A 23,437-nucleotide genomic window follows, 5' to 3' on the forward strand; every position below is an offset into this window, starting at 1 on the left:
TGTCCTCTAGGGGCTTTCCTTTCAGCGTTTTCTGGTAAAACTGGGATAAAATCAGAACACCCTTTCGCTTGGACTTTGTAAGCAACAAGGATTCCTTCCTAGTTGAGATTGGAGCGGCTGCAGGCTGTTAGGCCGGCTAACTTGGCGCGGGAGCCTGCACCTGGGTCTTGGATCTGTGCAGGCCTGGAGGTCAAGGGGCTACCCGAGAGGCTGGGACTGCAGGGAGTGGCTGCAGTCCTCCGCCTGGGGTCGCACAATGCGCCCCTCCACCTTTGCACCCCAAGAGGAATTCCAGTCAAGGCAGCTCCTGCGGCCTCTACTGGAAGCTCCGCTCTCGTGGATAGCTCAGGTCCTCCTGGGTACTGGTCTGTGTTTCTAAGGCCTGAGTGGGCCCAACTTCTGATGACTGACAGGGTGAGTGGCAGGCTGCTGCCTGAACGTCCCCAAAGACTCAAGAGATGCCTGAAGCCACCTTGGGACAGCCTAGCCAGTCACACAGGACTTGGTGATGTCCTGTGAGGTGCCAGAGCCAACTCTTCTATGTACTTACTTCTAGGGAGGAAGCAAACAGTAGCCTCTGTATCCTGTCTCACCCCTGCCCATCCCCCATTTTCCAATCTCACACTCACAGGAAAACAGGCTCTATACCAGCTTTCACAAAGATGGGAACATACACATTTAACATTAATTAAACTCAAGATTATTGAGAGCCTGCTATGTGCCAGGCATGGTAGACAACACCAAATCCCCTCACCCTCTCACACAGCCACCACTCAGGGAAACATACAGACTCTGTCACACACATGTTCACCCCTGCACACATTAGCACAACAGACCCTCCGCCCATTTTCAGACACACAAACACATCCTCAGGCACTCTCCCACACTGATATATATGGGAGAGACTTGCACAAATGAACCCTTCCTCATGCCTGTGCCCACACACACACACACACACACATAATGCTTCTCCACAGAAGCACACAAACCCACAGCCACACACTGGTGCCCTGGCTAAGCAACCAGTCCCTGCCCATCAACCTGCTAGGACAAGACCCAGCTGTGCAGCATGGATTGCTGGGAAGGCCTTGACACCTGGCTGCTTGATCCCAGAGAAAGAGATGGCCCCAGGGCTGAGGTGGCAGCTGCTGAGGGATGCACCCCAGGCACTATCTCAGCCAGCCCAGGTGGGATGTCAGGAGTTTGCCTGGAGTTTTCACCTGCCGGTAGGGGATGGGGTGCCAGTCCCTGGCTTTACTCTGGAAAATGAATCCCAGCATAGGGGTGCTACTTGTTGCAACTCCCCTCTTTTCCTTCCTCTTGGAAAGCTAACCACAAAAATACTTAAATAAATAAAATTTTTAAAATGTTTAAACGGACAGGCGGGTACTACGTGGAAGTTCTGAAAATAAATTTGAAAGCTACTCACCCGCTGCATAAATCTATACAAGCTGGTCCTCAGTTCCTCACGTGGGAAGACCGAGCTGCTGCTGTCCTGACCTGTTCACACAGATGTTGCTTGGTGATTACAACCACTCCCTGTCCGGTGCCCCTACTGAGTAGGATTCCCAGTGGCTTGTCACCTCTCTGCCACCCTCCACCCCCCTCACCCTGTAGCAGTCACGGAAGCCACCAGTTTTGCTCCAGCCACCTCAAGTGACCAAGTGACTGGGAGTGCCCAATCTTCTTTTCTGTTTCTCTGATTGCATTTGCTACAAGACACCCTTCATTTGTTCCCAAGCAGGTCCCATGCCCATGGGGCCCTTCAGGGTGAAACCCCATGAAGAAATAAAATCCAGCCCTAGGGGCAGCTGGCTAGACCAGAGAAGGGAAACCTGCTTGGGGTCATAAAAACCCCGGGCTACAAGGGGCAGAGGAGAGTATGTGGAGCTTGCAGTGTGTCCCTGTCAGTCTCCTCCCCACCCCGACCCCAGAGCCCTGCTGACCCTCTCCAGAACTCAAATCCCTACCCCAAATTGTACCTTGAGGGAGTGATGCCTGCCTGGGGAGCAGGTGGTGACATTGCATTGCACCAGGAAAAGTTAAACAGAGCCAGGGCAATCTGGTGAGAGAACAGGGCTACTCAATGCTTGGTTATCTTTAGTCGTTGTAGGAAATACAATTTTGGCGAATGAAAAAGGCAGGACCAGCATCCTGGGAATTTGGCCTCCACAACCTCCTAGGACCCATCTTCTGCCGAAATCCGCCAAGGCGCTGGGACAGAAGTAAATGTTTTCGTGAGGGATGGTTGAAGAAAAACCGAAGAGGAGAGGACTTTTGACTGGGCCCCTTCCTTTTTCATCGTGCTCCCATCCTAGCACTAAGACTTCAGTCCTCTGGGCCCTCAAAGCTGCCTAGGAAACGCTGGAGGGGCAGGTAGACACAGTGAGTGTGTACTGGAAGATGTGAGCTGACGTGAGAGAAAAAGTGTGCACCGTGAGAGGGTGAAAAAACGCCCCGATGAGCGCCGAGGGGGTAGACGTGCACCTCGGGAGGGCGGCAGTGCTTTAGTACACAGGTGTAAGGGTGAGCCCAGAAGCCCAGGAGCCCATCAAGCGCCCGGCGGAGTCAGGAAAGTCAGGCTGAACCTCAGGGCTCAGGCACCTAAGTGAATGCGCCGGGGCTAGAGGAGGACCAGCCTCTGCATTCCTGCCGCTTGAACCCACCCCAGCGCGGGTTGGTGCTCATTCCTGGAGCCGCTGCCGGCAGCCGGCTGGTGAGCAGAAAGGAAAGGAGGAACTCCCGGTCGTGGCGATCGGGGACCAGGTGACCGAGCCGAGACTGGTCCTGAAAGACCTCGCGTCCGGGTGTCAGGGTCAAGGTTCCGAGCGACCTCGCGGGAGTCTCTTTTGGAAACTCCGCGGGTGCCTGTGCGGCTGGAACTCGGAAAGGGTTTCTCCTGGGTTGCAGGATGGAATTGAAGTGCGAAGAGGTAGATTGGGTGCCCTCGTATGGGGTGTCTTCCACGCCGTTTCCCCACAATCTCGGCGGCAGGGCAGCTCCCTCGCCTGGCAGATGCCCGCCCCAGGCTGCCCGGCAGTGGAGAAAGTCTCTGTAACACCGCTGGCGATGGGTCGGAAGAAGGCCTGTCGCCTCGCCAGACCCGAGAGACGTCCCCAGCTGCCCTAGAGAACTCTTTCTTGGAAGGACCCACAAATCGGAGAGGCTGGCACAAAGGCGGACATGAGACTAAATCAAGAGCTAGCAGCGGCCCAGCCTACCTTGAGCACGAAGCGCGTCCTCCCTCCCTAAGTACCGGGTACCGACTTCACCGCAGGCCGGCTCCGGTAGGGATACAGGGCTCCGCCTGCTCTAGGCGACCTAGGCCTCCAAAGACCGCAGTGCCGCAACTCCCACTTTCCCCAGCGACAGCTGCTTTCCAGGGAGAGTAACCAACGCACTGCTCGGGGTAATGCGAGGTTCTGGGCCCTGAGGTCAAGGGAGCTTGGTACCTTAGGACTGGTCAGCCTGATTCCCTTCGCCTGTTGAGCCGGCGGCCTGGCCGTAGGACAGAGGCTTGCGACCCAGGACACTTGAGCTGCCCGGCGGGCGACAAAGCCATCTGCAACTCTGTCATTCCTGGTAGCCCTTAGACTCAGAAGACTCCACCACTGCCGATCCAGGGCCCCCAGGCCCACATCCAGGATTCTGTAGTCCTGTGGGGGAGCGCTGTCTGGGCTGCTCCAGCCCGAGTCAGATTTAAGCTACCCGAGATCGTCTAAAGAGTAACCGGTCTGTGGGGCAGGAGGGTAAGAGCAGCCACAGGGCGGACCTTTCAGAGCTGCCAGCCCTCGATTTCCTTCCTCCAGGGCTTTACCAAGAACCCATGTCCGCCCAGCAAGGTGCTCTCACTTGCTCAAAAGCTCATTGTCAGCAGGAATTTTCCCAGTAACTTGCCATGGGCCATAGAGACACTGCTCATTGGTGACTTCTGGACCCCCGGAGTAACAGATAGTGACTACCATTTCTTTCTTTTTTGTTGAAGATAGGGTGTTGCTCTATTGCCCAGGCTGAGGTGCAGTGGTGTGATCATAGCTGACTCAAACTCCTGGGCTCAAATGATCCACCCTGCCTCAGTCTCCCCAGCAGCTAGGACTACTGGCGCATGACCACGCTTGGCTAATTTTTTTAGTTTTTGTAGAGATGGGATCTCCTTACATTGCCTACCCTGATTTTGAACTCCTGGGCTCAAACAATCCTCCTGCCAGCCTCCCAAAGTGCTGGGATTATGAGGGTGAGCCACTGCACCTGGACTATAACTACCATTTATTGAACATATACTATGTGCATAGAGCACTTTAGACACCTGGTATCTGTTTAATTCTCACAAAGCCCATACAAATAAATTATTATTACCAGTATAAGAAATGAAGGTGCCAGGTTCAGGAACTTGCTGGAGTTACACATTAATTACAGCAGCAGGGTGGGCATTTGAACTCAGTCTCAGAGTTTGCAGCCACTTTCTTCCCAGGATGCCGACTGCCTGTGAGTGAGCCCAGTGCTTGAGATTGGACCCTCACATGGTCCAGGAGCTCTGGATAGCAGGGAGCTATCACCGTGTGGTGACTCTCACGGCGCGGGGGTGGTGGGGGGATCGGACAGCTCTTAGGTGTGGAGAGAGAACACAGGGCTACTCAATCCTCAGTCCTTATAGAAAATACAGTTTTGGCCAATGAAAAAGGCAAGGACCAGCAGCTCCGGGGCCATGTGAAACATAGACTGAGTGGTGGTAACAGAACTCACAGCCTCAGTGATCAGCTTAAATAGCTTAAATCCTGTGAAAGAGTTTATATCCTCAACAATTGACAAAATTACTGTTTCCTCACTTGCCCTCTACTGTGTAGATGTGACTCACGGTCCAGCAGCCCAGAGGTGGTTTCTACCAGTGCTGGCTATTCCAGAGTAAAAGTAGAACCGTGGAACCCCAGGGTCAGCCTGCTGCTGTCTCCCTCTTTGCCCTCCTTCTTCAACCCCTGCCTGGTCTCAGCCACTCAGCTCAGGAAGATGAGGCTGAGGCTGATACAAGGACCCTGAGGGCTGAGACATTAGTCCTTGTGGGATGTCCTCCTCTCCCCGCTGCACCCCATTAATCCCACACTGGTGGGTTGGGGGCAAAGCTCTCTGTCTGGGGGCCGTTATATTAAAGCATCATTCCAGTCACTCTGGTTTACCACTGCAGAGCAAGGAGGCCAGGGAGGGAGGAGGAACCCAGACCCTGCTCTCTGAAGACCAGAACAGAGCTGGCCATCTCTGCTGCCCCACCCTCATACAGGCCCCACTGGAAGCCCTCATCCCCTTCTCCACCTGCAGAGATATTGGTGGTACAAGCTCTCTGATTTCACCAGAGCTAGATGATTCTATCAGTTTTAAAATAAAGTGTATGAAATAGGCTATTGTCCTGTGAGGCAAAGCTTTTGGTGACCCTGGAAAGCCACTACGAACTGATGAAGGAGGTCACCCATCCAAGTCTAGGGAAGTGAGCTAAACTTAAGGAGATAAACCCAGAAGTGTGAGTACTCCTCCTATTTCCTTCCAGGGAAGAGCCCTGGCCCTGATGGGGTGAGGAAGGTGGCCAGAGGGAATTAGAAAAGCAGAGAAGGTGAAGCTGAATCATTTCTAAAAGCAAAGTAATATGAATAGCTCCTAGCATTCTTTATATAGTACTTTGAAGAATTTCAATGGTTTCACAAAATTCTCATTACTTAATATTCACAATTATATAGGTAGGCAGGAAAGTAATTCTGATCTACATTTGGCAGATGAGGAACTGAGGCTCAAGATGTTACGTGTGCCTCTCCTGAGGTCCCAGAGCTAATGGAGGCTCTTTCTTCTACACCCTATTGTTGAGGTGACTTGTTAAGTTTTGGGGAAAGAGCAACTACCAAACCAGCCCAAAGAATAAAGATTGCTCCCCTGGGATTGGGGGAAGGATGTGGAGAGATGGCAGCCACCATGGAGGTCTAGATGATGCCACAGAGACTTAAAGTAAAAGTATCTCAAAATCAGAACAATCTGCCTCTGAAATTACTCAAAGGAATGCCTGAGGCCATTTCCATACAAGGGAAGCTTGAGGAAGTGGATAGAACTGAGAACCAGAGCTTTGTTCTGTCACTGGACTCGAGACCTGTCTGTTAAAGCTTTCAGCCAATGAACTTGGAGCCAGAGATTTTCTTAGAAGGTGAAAGTTTTGTAAGTGATGCCCAAAGAGCTGTAGGTTTTGTAACTGGAGAAAACAAGAAGGGACTCAAGGCTTTTGTTTAATCTGAAAGCCTAGACCCTGATTAGACCCTGATGTTGGTCTGGAGCCTTAGGTGTAGAAGTCAAGAATCATTTTTTTTTTTTTTTTTTTTTTTTTTTTTTAAGGCAGAGTCTCACTCTGTCACCCAGGCTGGAGTGTAGTGGTACAATCTCGGCTCACTGCAACCTCCACCACCTCCTGGGTTCAAACGATTCTCCTGCCTCAGCCCCCTGAGTAGCTGGGATTACAGGCATGCGCCACCATGCTCAACTAATTTTTATGTTTTTAGTAGAGATGGGATTTCACCATGTTGGTCAGGCTGGTCTCGAACTCCTGACCTCAGGTGATCCGCCCATCTCCACCTCCCAAAGTGCTAGGATAACAGGTGTGAGCCACCGTGCCCAGCTGAGAATCACTCTATAATGTATTTATTATTCCTTAAAGGAGTAGGTAAATCAATTGCCCTGAAAGGTGAATAATATCCAATGGCAATGGGAAGGGAATTAGGGACAAGGAATGAGTGAAAATCAGAGTGATGACAAAGGGTGAAGGAGGTGAGAGTCCAGGATATCTGGAGCCAAGACACAAACTTGGAGTCAGGCAGGTGTTAGCCGGCAGCACCTTCCTCCCTAGAGACCAGGAAGGAGCCAGGGAAGGCACAAACGTGTAGCACCACATCACCTAGAGACAACTAAGATGTGTTGGGCACGAAACCAGAGACCAGGAAAGACTAAAATCCCACCATACCTAGTAGCATGTCAACAAAAACCTATCTCGAACTCAAAATCTGCCCAACACAGGTCAGCTTCAACCCAGATGTAGCTGAGGCAAAGAACAGGAAAAGAGACTACATAAGGTGTCACCGTAACAAATAAATTCCAAAACATAAGCTTATTTATCACCCACCCAAAAGTTTAAAGGAGTGCTTCCAGTCAGCAGGTGGCTTCCCACAGGGAGATTTGAGGACCCAGGCTCTTATATCAAATGGTTCCATCCTCACCTACGACCTTAGAATCCTTTGCACTTAGTTACTGGATAAGTAAGGAGTGTGGAGGACAGGCATGGGAGGTGTGAGGTGGGGGCCGGCTTAGAAGTGGTACACTTTACTTTTTTTTTTTTTTTTTAACAAAGAATCAACTTTATTGAACATTCAGGGTCAATTTCTCTTCTTGCTCTTGCCTGTGACCTTGGCTGGTGTGAGGACTGGAGCTGCTGCCTGATGGAAAGTGGAGGAGATCTTGTTAATGTAGCACAGACCAACCACGGAGAAGATGAAGCAGGTGGTGACACAAACTCAGTGGATGAGGCCAGATGCAAAGAGAGCCAACAGGAGGAACAGGAGAATCTCAGGGAAGGTCTTTGCTTGGGATCCTTTGCCAAACACAAGATTCTCCAGAATCTTGAAGGCAGTGAGGGAGAACACGAAGAGACGTGAGCCAAGCAGGCCGTCCTGGATGGTAAGCCACTCGGTGGAGGCCAGCTGATGGCTGCACATTTGCATCCCAGTGAAGAGGAGCAGGGACAGGAGGGAGGAGATCACCAGTGAGGTGCCTGTACCCACCACCATCATGCCCTGCATGTGAGTCAAATCGGCGCCTCTGGCCAAGAAAAGGGTACTTTTATTCAACTGGCTGGAGCTTAGTCACATGACCAGCCAACTGCAAGGGAAACTGGAAAATGGAGCTACCTGTGTGACCAAGGAAAAACATCCCAGGAAAAGGATTTACTGAGTGTGTATGAAATGTTAGTCAGTTCTCAGTGATTTTAGAACAGAAGCAACTGTGCTCTGTAAATTTCCTTTTTCTATGTATGTGTAGTTATTGGTGTTGCTGTTTTTACTATCATGGTGTTTGCACAGTGTTTGGGGGATTGTATTTTGTTTGTTTTGCTTTGGGGTGGGTTTTTTTTTTTCTTTCTTATCTTGTTTTTTCTGTAGTGAAGAATGTACGTAGAGGTACTGCATGAGATCCAATTCCTACAAGTGACCACAAGTCATTTCATTTCCTCATTGTTGCATAGTATAATAATTTGGGCAAGTTGCAGCTGGAAGTAATTTTTTAAAAAAAAAACCCAAATGAGAGGTCTCAAGCAAAATAGAAGATTATTTCTCCCACACATTAAAGTCTAGGTAGGCAATCTAGGCTTGGTGCAAAGTCAAGCTCCTCCTACTTAGTTGCTCCACTGTGTATAACCTCAATCTCATGTCCCAAGATGGCACTAGGAAGGACTGAAGAAAAAGGTAAAGTCACATGCATTGTCTCTTAAGTAAGATTCCTAGAAGCTGCTATAAAACATCCCATTGTCCAGAACCTAGCCACAGGATCACACTACACTTACAGGAAGACTGAAATATGGGCTTTATCTGGGACAACCATGTATTAATACAACTAAAGTCCAGCAGTTCTGTTGCTGAAGAAGGAAAGAACATTGTGTCTGAACTCATGGGAATTGAACTTGGTTATCTCCAAGGACCTTTACTGATGTTCTGAGTTTCTATAAAACCAATAACACAAACAACAAAAACTAGCAAACTAGCAAATTTAAATTTTTTAAAGTTGCTTGAAAAAAACAGCACTATAGCAATTTGTTAACAATAACCCATGGCTAATTTATTTGTAAAGTTTAAAATCACATCAAAAAGAATATCTCCAAATACATATAATGTAGTTTCAGAATTCTAACCACTGAATTTCCTTAGAGTGGGACAATTGTTAATTATTTTCCCATGTGGTCATGTGACAATATTTTCTGCAAATGTGGAGAAATATTGGGGGGATCTGTAACCTCTTTCATTGCTAATAAAATAGTAAAGTCTGCAGAAAAATTCCTGTTAACTAGCTGTGCAACCATGGAAAAATCACCCCACTCCTTCATTCATTTATTCAACCTTTCCCTTGTTCATCTATCCCATAACTTAATAAATATTTTCTAAGTACCTGTCTGCTCAGTACCAGATATGAGGACATAAACATCATTTTTCCATCTTCACTGGAAACAACTATAGTCTAGCATATGGCTGACCAACTACATGACCTTTCCCAGCCTCTTTTGCTGTTAAGTGTGGTCCTAGGACCATGTTTTTTCTAAAGAGATGTGAGTGGACACAATGCGAGCCACTTCAAGACCCAGCCCATAAGATCTCCCACCTGTGCTTCCCCATACTGCTTTTCCCTTTCCATTTCCTTGTTGAATGGCAAAAACCAGAGTCACCTTGGAAGTCATGCTTTGAAAATGGCAGTGCTATCGTTAGCCTGGGTCCCTAAATTACTACATGGAGTAGAGCACTGAGTGACCCCCCCTCCCGCAACCTGGGATAGCTGTCCCAGATAAAGGAAGAGACAAACTGCTTTTGTGTTTGAGCCAACATGTTTTGGGATCTATTTGCTACAGTAATTTAGTCTAATTCAATTCCAGAGTATCACCAACCCCAGTAGGCACCAGTCACACTGTGCTTTATCTGCCCCTGGAGCACAACAGCCAAATTAATAAACTAGATAAATGTGATGTGCATTCTAGGCAGAGAGTCTCCAATGTAGATAGATGACTGGATCTGTGTCCTCATTTACAAAGTGGAAAGGCATCCTTTCCAACTCCAACATGTGTGATTCTCTGGGATAGACCACAGCAGGCAGCAGACTCTAAAAGAGTAAACTCTTCTGGAGTCAATGCTTTCAATGAGAATGTTCTTTTCCTGAAAGCCAGAGAGGGTAGCAGCCTGTCAAAGAGTCCTAGGAATTCTTTTCTTCATGATCGATGGAAATGGGGGAGTGGGGTAAACAGGAAGTGGGTATAGGGAGAGATCAACTGAGGCCAACACTTAAGGCTAATGGAAAAGATGAAATTCTGATTTACTCACAGAGCAACCCGCACACATCTCCCATCTTTATCTCATGGAGAGAGCACTAGATGGGGAACCAGGAGGTCTGGAATTTTACCTCCATCTTCACCTTCCTGTGCAACCTTAAGCAAGTCAGCAAACTCTATGAACTTCAGTTCCCTGATAATAATGGGAAAGAGGACTATCATAGCCTCTTATTTCATAGATGTGACAGAGGAAATATGATCACCATGGAAAGCAACCTAAAATCTTTGGAAGAAAGACCTTGAGAATGATCACATGGATAAAAGCATTGGTCCTTTAGAAATCACATAAGTAGAGCAGTACTCACACTAACACACTAAATGCTGGGTTGGAGGATAATTAGTTAAACCTTTGAACTGCTGTGCTGGGATTTTAAAATGAGTTTTTTGGGGAAAATCCTCCAGTTTAATGGTAGTGAAAATGGCAGGAAAAGGAATTCCCAAAGCCCACCGTTCCATAAAGGCAACTTTTTTAATTAGCAAAAACTGTCAGAATCAACCTTTCTAAAACTCTGGAAACTAGATAAAAGCTTGCAGCAACCCAGGTGGCACTTATTCAAGAAGCCAGCTGAATCTCAGTAAGAACAAACAGCTTTGTGGCCTTTTGACTTACCCCTAGTCCCATCCCATGCTCACCATCTCAGCAGTAGTCTTGAAAATAATAGTCCACATCTTCAGAACTAATACAGGAGGGAGCAGACGGACCTCATTTACAAATTGTCCTTAGTTGATGGTGGTGGCTCCCGGAAGTCCTGTTGAAAAGATTTGATTTTAACTTGTCAGCCTGACTAAAAGTTGCCTTATGCCAAAGTCACTACCAAAGGGCATTTATCAATAACACTTACAGGCAAATGTTTTAGTCTCTGCTGCCTGAGGCAATGGATAACAGTTGGGCACACAATAGACTGACCCAAAAGCTTGGGAGGAAAGACTGGGGAGTAAGATGCTTTGGGAAATAAGAGTTTTGTAAAGATTCAATATATTCTTGGGAATCTAGAAGACCACGTGCATACCCAAAGTTGTGTGCATGCCCAGATAAGACCTGAGGAGGCTCTAAGCTCTTATCTCTGGTTGACCTTGAGGCTGTGCACAAGCAGAATGTAAAGGCAGTGTTGTTAAATTCCTATCTGATTGTTGAAGACATGCCCAACATACACACCTAATCCTTCTGCAAAGACTGGGTGTTTTTGTCATTGCCATTGTTCCAAGTGTTTAAGGAAATCTCTGTCTAATTAGCTGACTACTAAGCTAATGGAACAGAGACTTCAGTGGCCACATATGACAAAGAATACAGAATTTACTAAATTAGTTTAGAAAAGTCACTGAGCAAACAGCAACAATAGCAAATGCTAGAGGGGGGTAAAATCTGATTTCCAGAGTTGTCACATAATATTCAAAGTATCCAGTTTTAATTAAAAAATTACGAGGCACACAAAGAAATAAGAAAAATTTCCCACACACAGAAAAAATAGAATCAATAGAAACTGACCCTGAAGAAGCCCATACATTGGACTTACTAGATAAGGCCTTTGAGATCAGTTCAAAGAACTAAAGGAAACTCTGTTTAAAGAACTAAAGGAGGCCAGGGACAGTGGCTCATGCCTATAATCCTAGCACTTTGGAAGGATTGCTTGAACCCAGGAGTTTGAGACCAGTCTGGGCACCATAGTGAGGCTTCATCTCTATAAAAATAAGCAAATGAATAAATAAAATTTTTTTAAAAGAAGAACTAAAGGAAAGCATGAGAATGATATATCACCAAAATAGAAAATAGCAATAAAGAAATAGAAACTATAAAAAGGAACCAAATTGAAATTCTGGAGTTGGCTGGGCGTGCATGCCCGTAATCCCAGCACTTTGGGAGGTCGAGGTGGGTGGACCACCTGAGGTCAGGAGTTCGAGAGCAGCCTGGCCAACATGGTGAAACCCTGTCTCTACTAAAAATATAAAAAATTAGCTGGCCATAGTGGCGGGCACCTGTAATCCCAGCTACTCAGGAGGCTGATGGCAGGAGAATTGCTTGAACCCAGGAGGCAGAGGTTGCAGTGAGCTGAGGTGGTGCCACTGCACTCTGGCCTGGGCAACAAGAGCAAAACTCTGTCAAAAAAAAAAAAATTCTAAAGTTGAAAAGTGCAGTAACTGAAAAGTTGTGCTAGAGGAATATAGCAGAAGATTTGATCTGGCAGACAAAGGAATGAGCAAACTTGAAGATAGGTCAGTTGAGATTATTTAGTCTAAGCAACAGAAAGAAAAAAGAATGAAGAAAAATTAACAGAACCTATGAGATTTGTGCGACATCATCGAGCATACCAGCATAAGCATAATGACAGTCCCAGAAGGAGAGAAGAGAAAGAAAGGGAAAGAAGGAAAAGAACATTTGATGAAATAATGAACAAAAACTTCCCAAATTTGATGAAAAGCATAAATATACATGTCCAAGAAACTCAATGAATTCCAAGCAGGAAAACCTCAAAGAGATCCATGATGATACATATTATAATCAAAGTGTTGCAAGATAAAGAGAGAATCTTGAAAACATCAACAAAGAAGCAACTCATCATGTACAAGGGACCCTCAACAAGATTAACAGCTGATTTCTGATCAGAAACCATGGAAGCCAACAGACAGTAGGATAACATATTCAAAGTGCTAGAAGAAAGAAAAATAAACACTTCTCAACTGAGATTCTACATCTAACAAAACCATCCTTCAGAAATGAAGGAGAAATTAGACATTCCCAGATAAAGTGAGTTTGCTGTCTGACAGTATTCTCAAGTGCTACCAAATGAGCCTCCAGTTTACACTGAATACTATTTTACAAAACCATGACTCTCCTACCAAGATGGGTAAAGGCCATGGGCCTCAGTTTGGTCATTGTCCTGAACTGCCAATTAGTAGTCACTAATCTTCACCCCCACCATTAGAGACGCCACTTTTGCCCCCACTCACCCCAAATACAAACAAACCCAGGGCTAGATTCAGAGGGACTGGCCCTTATACTCCTTTCCCAGATGTCCTAAAGGGCCATAAAAGGGCCCTGGAAAAAACAAACAAACAAACATATAATCCACTTCTCAATTTTTCGGTTGAGAAAGCTAAGGTTCAGAGAGATGAAGTGACTTTCCTGAACCCACCCAGGTGGCTGGTTGTCCTAGCTCCACAGGCATTGTAGACCTCTCCTTCCTCCACCCTCTGTAATCATTTTTTAAATCAAGCTCAAATCTATATAGAAGAGATAGTTTAGTCAGACTTCTATGAAATATCAGAAGAAAGAAAAAAGGAGATGGAGAGAAGAGAACATGAAGACAGAGAAGGAAAAAACAGAATGAAGAGAAATGAAGAGACTAGGACAAAAAAAGGAAAGGAGAAAAGAAAAGGTTTACAGGAAAAAGAAGACAGAAGAGGAATCAAAAGGAATATAAGGTAGGAAGGAAAGGAAGATATAGGAGGAGTCAAAGTGAGGAGTCAGGAAGCCCAGGGATACCTGGATTTATCCATAATCAACTCACAGTTTTCCTAAATTGGAGGTGCCACATTCCCATACCTCAGAGAAGTTGCAAAGAAATGTCACCTTCTTTTGCACCATGAAATATAGAGGTCAACATGAGAGGTAGAATCTCTTGGTGGCACAGGGTCTTGGCTCACAGAACCCTGGCCACATCCCTCTATACTTTCTGTTGCTGATTAACACTATCATGGTAGTTCCAAGGGCCAATTCAGGGCTTGACACTGGCCCAGCAATAAACTCTATGTTTGTTTTGGTTTTTGGTTTTGTTTCTGTTTTTTTGAGACAGTCTTACCTGGGCTGGAGCACAGTGGCGCCAGCACAGATCACTGCAGCCTCCACCTCCAGGGCTCAAGTGATCCTGCCATCACAGCCTTCTGAGTAGCCAGGACTACAGGCACACATCACCATGCCCAGCTAATTTTTTGTATGTTTTTGTAGAGATGAAGTTTTGCTATGTTCCCCAGGCTGGTTTCAAACTCAAGGCGATCCACCTGCCTTGGCCTCCCAAAGTGCTGGGATTACAGACGTTGAGTCACCATGCCCAGCCTTACCCTTGTTCTCATAACACAGCTAAAATTTTGCCAGAACTTCAAAAATGGTTCCTTGCAATATTCCCTGCTACCTTCTTGGTTCTGTGCCCACCTAGCTTCATCCTCCAATCTAGAGCCCTACAGCTGCCTCAGGCCACTACCCTGGTTTTGTTGCTCATCTAGACTTCTTCCCTTCCCTCTTGACAGTCCTTTGATTTGGGTAAAACCCAGAAATAAGATACCCTGGTAGGGTCATTTATACCAGATACCATTCCTTGACTTCTATCTCTTCCTAACAGCACACAGATTTTCCTTTGGCTACCCATCTCTCCCCCTTGCATAGCGGCCACGTAGGTTTGGCTGGTACTGACCCCAGCCCCAGCTTCAGGGGAAGATCCTGATTGTCTTACTACCAGCAATATAACTCCACCCCTCTTGCCACAGTAATTGCTTAAAAGGATGGTCATGTAACCCAGGCCTAGATCAACATGGCAGTCTGCACGCAGTCATGATTGGTTTAGGTTTGTTAAACCACAGAGAAGTGCAGAACTTATGGACCTAAGTCCATTAAAGGAAGAGAAGATTGCTTTCTCTCTCTGTTTTGACTGAGTGATATGAGGTTTGTGATCTGGAACTGCTGCAGTCATTTTGCTACCAAGAGGGAAGATAGCCTGAGGGCAAGGCCACCACACTGAGGAGGACTGACTTTTGAGAATTCTGGAGAAAGTAAGCCAGAGCCTTGATCCAATTACACTTGAAGGTTGCCCTACCTCTATATATTGCATGCATGTGAACCAAAAACATTTTCTAATCATTGGATATTCTGTTTCTTGGGACCAAAGGCATCCTACTGACACTACATTCCACTGGTATCAGTCCTGTCAGAAATCACAGACCCTTACCCCATATTTCCTTTCATCAATGAAAGGGGTTTAATTTACCCAGGCTGACCTTCTGCAGAGTCCTGGGGGTGATGCTTCAAACAAATACCAACGGCAAACAGGGAATTTTATCCTAGAACAAGATCACTTGAATTCTTAGCTCTGATGCCTGCCAGCCAGTTTCCCAAGCCTGGAACCCTCCTAGGCAATGCTTCTGCCCCCATGCCCATTATTTATAAATATCCTACCCACTTCTGGAATATGCTATAGTCAGATACCATATGATGTGTAATGAGGGCATTGCTTACAAATGAGGACTTGGAAAATCCACATGTGGGATATTTAGTTTCTCAGTAATTGAGCAGGGATAATTACTTCATCTCCAAATCAGGAAAACAGAAGGAGATCTTTGATGAGATAGAAAAAAAGTGACAGAGGCTGGGCACAGTGGTTAATGCCTATAATCCCAGCACTTTGGGAGGCCGAGGCGAGCAGATCACTTGAGATCAGGAGTTCGAGATCAGCCTGGCCAACATGGTGAAACCCCATCTCTACTAAAAATACAAAAATCAGCTGGCGTGGTGGCAGGCACCTGTAATCCCAGCTACTCGTGAGGCTGAGACAGGAGAATTGCTTGAACTTAGGAGGTGGAGGTTGCAGTGAGCCAAGATCATGCCATTGGACTCCAGCCTGGGTGACAAGAGTGAAACTCCATTTCAAAAAAAACAAAAAAGAAAAGAAAAAAGAAAAAAGTGATAAAGGCTCAGTTATCATAGTGTTCTCTAAGAAGCAATCAGTATTAGCAACATAGTAGTCTGTTTTGCTGCTGTGTTCTATGAAGCTGATCTGGGAAGGGCTGTCTCCCTGCATTTCCTATGCCAGAGTGATGACTGACAGCTGGAGCTAGAGGCTAAGAGGAGGAAGAATTAAGAATTTGAGAGAAAAAGCAGGGTGTAAAAATATGGGGGGGAGTGGTAATGAGGAGGGAAGAAAATAAAAGATCAGAGAGAAGAAACTTCTTGATGCTCCTCTAAGGTGAATCCAGTATAGACCCATTAGATGACCCAAGGTGATAGGGTTTGGATCTGTGGCTCTGCCCAAATCTCATGTCAGATTGTAATCCTCAGTGTTGAAGGTGGGGCCTGGTGGGAGGTGCTTGGATCATGGGGGTGGATTTCTCATGAATGGTTTAGCACCATCTCCTTGGTGCTGTTCTCATGATACTGAACGAGTGAGTTCTCATGAGATCTACTTGTTTAAAAGTGTGAAGAACCCCCACCCCTCGCTCCTGCTCCTGCCATGTGAGACACCTTACTGCCCCCTTTGCCTTCTGTCATGATTAGAAACTTCCTGGGACCTCTCCAGAAGTAGAAGCCACTACGCTTCCTGTGCAACCTGCAGAACCGTGAGCCAATGAAACCTATTTTCTTTATACATTACCCAGTCTCAGGTATTTCCTTATAGCAGTGCAAAAATAGATTAATACACAAGGGGGGAAAGCAATAATTTTCATATTTCTTAGTTCTTTGTGTATGTGCTTGATAGGCTATTAGTATGACTTTCTTTCTGGCAATGAACTGCACCTTCCCACCTCATAGACTGCTGTTAGTCCCCTTTATTTAGTCTCCATTTCTTTCCTAATAATAAAACTTGCAATTTGTAGCTGGGTACAAGCTGCTCAAAATAGAACTACATTGTCTAGCCTCCCTTGCAGCTACATGTACCATGTAACGAAGTTTCAGCTAATAAATATAATTGGAAGTGTTGTATGCAAATATCTAGAAGTGTTCTTCAAGGAAGGAGATTCCTTTCTTCTCCATTCCTCTTTCTTGATGATAGGAATACAGATATGATGACCAGAGCTTGCACAAACACCTTGGACCATGAGGCAGCATGCTAAAGTTGGTGGAGCAGCCAGACAGAAGGAGCCTGAAACTTACATGGTTCTGAGTAGCTATCTAGCCCTAGACTTCTGACTTCAGACTTCATTTAAGTAAAAGAGATAAACTCTGATCTTACTTTAGTTACCAATTTCTTGGGTTTTCTGACACATGTGCTTGCATCTAATTTGAACTTCAAAACTACTTTTCCATATTCAAAAAGCATAATCTTTATTCCTGGAACCCTACAGTCCTTTTATATGTGTAATTTGCATTTATTCTCTTAATATTTCCTTGGGGTATAGTATTAAGTCTGACCATTCTTATTTCAAAAAAGGACAGAAAAATTATATGACTCAATTGAAAGTACAGCCTAAGGCAATGAATAGGCTTAGCCAAGAAGGTGCAGTGCCTCGTTTCCCAGTGCATGCTGTTCCCACCAGAGGGTATTATAGAAAGGTACGGTGCAGTAGTACAGCTAGGCACTGGATGCAGGAAGTGTTAAGCCACATAGATCCCTAGATGAATCTGTGTGAACTCAGGAGGCTTCCAGAGATGTTCTCACTTTTAGTTCAGATTTTTATCAGGCTGGCTCTCTCAGGAAGAGCCAAGAAGCAGAAGAGGTATGTTTAAAACCCATGGCTGTTTTTTTTTTTTTTTTTTTTCATAGCTAAGGAGGTGATAAGCTATTGAAAAACAGAGAGAGTTTAATTTCTCCACTTCCCAGTCTATGAATCAGTACCAGAAATATTTTTACCTAATTTTTATAAATAATCTGGAAGAATATGATGAAATCTCCAGATTTTCAGATGACACTATGCTCTTGAGGGAGTGAAGGACCAAAAGGATGTAAACAAATTCAGGAAGATCTCACAAAGGTTCGTGAGCAAAAGACTGTTAAACTGAGGAGATGGATAATAACTCACCTAAATGTGTGAGTTGGGAACTAAAGGTGAAGGCACAGAGATTATTCTTAGCTATTCTCCAAAGACATTAACTAATGAACTGGTGCAGTCAAGAAGTCCAATGCAATTCAATTGCACAACATTAATCAAGTGTCTATGATGTGTCAGGCATCATACTCAGTGCCAGTTTGCAAATATGTGCATAACGTGGGCTCTGCCATCATGGGGTGCATAGCCTATTTCCAAATATCAATAGGAAGGGGTTTGGAAATACTCTTCTTCCCTGTTCTCTGAAACACTGTGTGCAAAATGGATCACTATGCTCAAAGGAAACCATAACAGAGCTGGAGAAGTTCCAAATAAGAGGAAGAACAAGAGGGCAAGTGTCTGCCACCATGTACTTATTACATATGTCACCTCCTCTGTGAAGTCCTCCACGATTGATTCCCCCAGGTAGAATTGACTTACTTTTTTTTTTTTTTTTTTCTTTGAGATGGAGTCTTACTCTGTCACCCAGGCTGGAGTGCAGTGGTACAGTCTTGGCTCACTGCAAGCTTCGTCTCCCGGGTTCACACAATTCTCCTGTCTCAGCCTCCCAAGTAGCTGGGACTACAGGCGCCCGCCACTGCGCCCAGCTAATTTTTTGCATTTTTAGTAGAGACGGGGTTTCATCATGTTAGCCAGGATGGTCTCGATCTCCTGACCTTGTGATCCACCCGCTGGGTGCTGGGATTACAGGTGTGAGCCACCACGCCCAGCCCGAATTGACTTACTTTTACTTGAGTGTTTCACAATACTTTGTGAACAATTCTATCATGACACTTTATTTCAAGTAATTTTATTATTTTATTTTATTTATTATTATTATTATTATTATTATTATTATTATTATTATTTAGATGGAGTCTCACTCTATCACCCAAGCTGGAGTACAGTGGCATGGTCTCGGCTCACTGAAGCCTCTGCCTGCTGGGTTCCAGCGATTCTCCTGCCTCAGTCTCCAGGGTAGCTGGGATTACAGGTGTGCGCCACCACATCTGGCTAATTTTTGTATTTTTAGTAGAAACGGGGTTTCACCATGTTGGACAGGCTGGTCTCGAACTCCTGACATCGGGTGATCCACCCGCCTTGGCCTCCCAAAGTGCTGGGATTACAGGTGTGAGCCACCACATCCAGCTGTAATTTTAAAAAAACATATCTTCCAAAATACATGAAGGCAAAGACCTTTCTTATTTTTGTATCTTTAATATTTAGTGTATTATGTACATTCATATAGTACATCCTTAATAAATATTTGCTAAATTAATGGAAAGATGGAAATAGATTCCATTGGTTTCTAAAGTTTTTGTTCATATGCTGAATCAGAAAGAATATTTGAGCATGACCCATATGTGTATTTTAAATATATAGTATATGATATTATGTACATTGTAAACCACATAAAAATTATTAAAATTGAATAAGGTATAAAATTAGCTCTAACATTTTAATATCTTATTTTTAACAGCAATACCAATAGTAGATGCAAATTTAACAGCAATACAATAGTAGATGCAAATTCATATTTGAAATAACCTCCATAATTTTGATTATTTTTTGGTCTGGCCTTGTCTGATCTGATCAGGGTATTATTGTTTCCATCTCATAACATGCCAGATGAAGTGTCCAAGCCAGGAGCTGAAATGCCTACTCCGTCATTTTTTTCTCCATCATTTGCTTGTATTAATTGTCCTAGTTTTTCAATCTAAAGATTGTTTACAAAAATCCTTGAAAGTTTCTTAACCCTTTGGGGATGGGTAATTTTACTAAAGCTAGATCCCATTGTCTTGGCACCCATAAACTCAAGCATTTCTGTAAATGAGGCACACAAATGGCTCAAGTCCCCACTTGCAATCCCGTTGGGGAACACCCCCTCTTCCCTTGGCATAGCTTGTATATAGCAGGTAACAAATACCCACCTGAAACACAGCCTGAAGGTGGGTGCCAGTGTCAAATCTTCTATAAAACGTTAGTAAAGGCTCACTTTACATTCTATAGGTAAAACTAAAATATGAATGAAAGTTTTGTTATTTTTGTGTCTCACCCCAAGGCATCATTTTGTGGACTGAGTCATCGACCTTAGGTATCTAGAGAGGCTCCCTTGAACCTTGACAAAAAGGTTTTAAATAGAGAAGAAAGACTAGATTTAGAAAGTGTACAGCTAGAGGCTGATACAGAAAAGCTAACTTCAATTAAATAACGTGGTTTCAAAGCATAGCGGCAAAAATTCTTGTACTTGTACCATCAAGAGGCAGAATTTATCTCCCTTCTCTTCCAACCTGGGCAGGGCTCTGACAATTAGGATGTGGTGGAAGTGGTTTTATGTAACTTCCAAGGCTAGGTCATAAAAGGATATGCAGGTTCCACCTCATTTACTAGAACCCTCACTCGCTCACATGGGGAGTTCTGAGCCTCCCTGAGAGAAGCCCAACTGCCCTGAAGTTCATGATGTGCTCTAGTTGATAGTTCCAGCCCAGCCCAACCTTCCAGCCCTCCCTGCCAAGGCACCAGATGTGCAAGAGACACTGTCTTGGACCCTCCAGACCAGCTCATTGGCCAACTAAATGCTCCACGGAACAGAAGAAGCACCCGGGCGAGTGCTCTCTGAATGCCTCACACACAAAATCATGAGCTAGAAGAACAGGGTTGTTGTTTAGGTTTGGGTTTTGGTTTTTTGGGTTTTTTGGTTGTGATTGTTTTTGTTTTGAGACAGGGTCTCGCTCTGTTGCCCAAGCTGGAGTGCAGTGGCGCAATCATGGCTCACTGAAGCTTCAATCTCCTGAACTCAAACCTCCTACCTTGGCCTTCCAAGTAACTACAGGTGTGTGCCACCACACCTGGCCTTTTTTTTTTTTTTTGAGACGGAGTCTCGCTCAGTCACCCAGGCTGGAGTGCAGTGGCGCGATCTTGGCTCACTGCAAGCTCTGCCTCCTGGGTTCATGCCATTCTCCTGCCTCAGCCTCCCAAGCAGCTGGGACTACAGGCACCCGCCACCACAACCAGCCACTATTTTTTTTTACTTTTTGTAGAGATACGGTCTCACCATGTTGGCCAGGCTGGTCTCAAACTCCCGGACTCAAGCAACCCTCCCACCTCTGCCTTCCAAAGCACTGGGATTACAGGTGTGAGCCACTATGCCCAGCCTGTTATTTTAAATCACTATGTTTTGGGGTAAGTTGTCATGCAGCAGAGGATTACTAGACAATAAGGAAAGTGTTTCTCAAAACCCGAGGTCTCAAACCGTGGGACACACCACCTTGGGAGGGAGTAATTGTGGCCATTGTGTCAGTATTCAGTAAGAACTGGATGGGCCGGGTGCCGTGGCTCATGCCTGGAATCCCAGCACTTTGGGAGGCTGAGGCAGGCAGATCACCTGAGGTCAAGAGTTCAAGACCAGCCTGGCCAACATGGTGAAACCTCGTCTCACATAAAAATACAAAAATTAGCCAGGGGTGGTGGCGCATGCCTGTAATCCCAGCTACTCAGGAGGCTGAGGCAGGAGAATCACTTGAACCCAGAAGGTGGAGGCTGCAGTGAGCTAAGATGGCACCACTGTACTCCAGCCTGTGTGACAGAGTGAGGCTCTGTCTCAAAAAAAAAAAAGAAGTGGAGAAACATTTACCAAGGGTGGTGGGGAGGTAGCTGTGTCGCACAGAGTGCTGACCTTGAAGTCAGATGACACTAGTAAATCTTGCCACTTAGTAGCTAGGAGTCCTTGGGTGAGTCACTTCACCAGTATTCCTCACAGGGTTGCAGTGAGCATTAAAGAGATATGAACATCATCTGCAAACTGGAAGGGACCCTGCTGCTATCAAGTTGTCAAATTGCAGGAAGGATTCCTGCATTGGGTGAGTAATTGAATTACGTAAGTGAACTCTGAGATTCTATAAATACAGGATGAGTCCTAATTCATGTAGTAAGGTGTAAACGTGTAAAAATATGTGCTCTTGTTCTGGCGCAGTGGCCCATGCCTGCAATCCTGGCACTTTGGGAGGCCGAGGCAGGCAGATTACTTGAGGTCAGGAGTTCAAGACCAGCCTGGCCAACATGGTCAAACCCCGTCTCTACTAAAAATACAAAAATCAGGTGGGTATGGTGGCCTGTACCTGTAATCCCAGGTACTCGGGAGGCTGAGGCAGGAGAATTGCTTGAACCTGGGAAGTGGAGGTTGCAGTGAGCTGAGATGGCGCCACTGCACTCCAGCCTGGGCGACTGAGTGAGACTCTGTCTCCAATATATATATATATATATATACACACACATATATGTGTGTGTGTGTGTGTGTGCGCGCGCGCCCTCCAACCATGTAGGTCCAGATTCCATCTTTCCAAAGACTGTTCAGAGTGAAATCCAGATAAGCATCTGCCTTTCGGCTTTACCTAACCCCTGAGAGATGAGAGGGTTGGCCAGGCAAGCTACCTTATGATGAGGCTGACAAAGTAAGCAAATCATAGACGCTGCAGATCCTGATGGCAGACCTCTGAGAGGAGGCTGAGGGTCTGGGGATAGTCCCAGAGTGTGGGAGTGGTGGAGAGCATCATTTGTGACTTGCCCAAACTCTTCAGCAGTGTTCCAGGTCTGGAAGGACCGTTAGTATTTCTAACATGTTTATGAAGGATTGTTCAAGATGCTCAGATAAATAATCAGAAATATCGAGGGTTTAGGGAGGAAAGTGGCATGGAGAAGGTCAGTTGGAGAAAAGATGATGCGGGTTTCTATGAGATATTAAAGCCCTAAGTATAAAGGAGAGGATTCCCAGACAGCTGCCTCACATCCCTGCTTGCAAATTCAGCTTCCATCGCAAGCCACGGAGACGCGGAAGGTACAGTTATGGCGCCACCTGCTGGAGAAATGTAGGCTCGGATTCCCTCCACTTGGAGATTCCGTTCCTCCCTAACACTCAGCCCTAAAGCCCAAGCCTCCAGAGACCCCCAAACCCTCAAGGGTGCCATGTACCAACCAGGTGGAAAACTACTGTCCTGCTTACCAATAGGACTTCAGTTTTTCAAAGCTTGTGCTTTGGGGTCTGAGAAATGCAATGTTACAAGCCTAGCAGTCTTTCCCAAAGGAGACTGGGATAGAATAAACATGCTCCAAGCCCCTTAAAAAGGTAGGACCAGACGAGGTTCACCTATTCGTAAATAATCACCCCCCCTTGTCAGCCCACCACAGTGAGGGTCCTCGTCCCAGACCAGGGACAGATGCTGCAGAGGCTCCGGGAAGAGTCATGGGTCCATGAGCGATGAACGCCTTTCCTGGCACATGAGTCATCAGAGATCCAAAGCCAGTACGGGCACTGATGAATGTGCAAGCGCTCCAGTCTGTGTAGACCGGGTCTGAAGGGCTCCATAATGACCCAATCATGGCAGCAGATGCCCTGAAAATGGCTCCCTCCTGTAGGGATCATTAGAAAGCTATTAAGGGTGTCTAATTATTTCCTAGTGCTTATAAAGATGCCAATAAGCCAGGCAAGTTTTCTCACTTTTATGGAGATAATTAGAAGACCAATTATTTTTTATGTCCGTAAAAGAGTGAAACTTTAACCGCCATCCCAGCAGCTGTATTTTATACCACCCTTATGACAGAAGCTGCTTT

The 23,437-nt window shown here is 45.6% G+C and overlaps 1 pseudogene; it reads right to left on the reverse strand.

Annotated features, from left to right (window-relative positions):
- Nucleotides 1-7,363: 7,363 nt before the first annotated feature.
- On the reverse strand, nucleotides 7,364-23,206 carry LOC104656820 (annotated as a pseudogene).
- Nucleotides 23,207-23,437: the final 231 nt, after the last annotated feature.

The sequence above is a fragment of the Rhinopithecus roxellana genome, chromosome 17 (genome assembly GCF_007565055.1).
Source record: "Rhinopithecus roxellana isolate Shanxi Qingling chromosome 17, ASM756505v1, whole genome shotgun sequence".
Lineage (NCBI taxonomy): Eukaryota > Metazoa > Chordata > Mammalia > Primates > Cercopithecidae > Rhinopithecus > Rhinopithecus roxellana.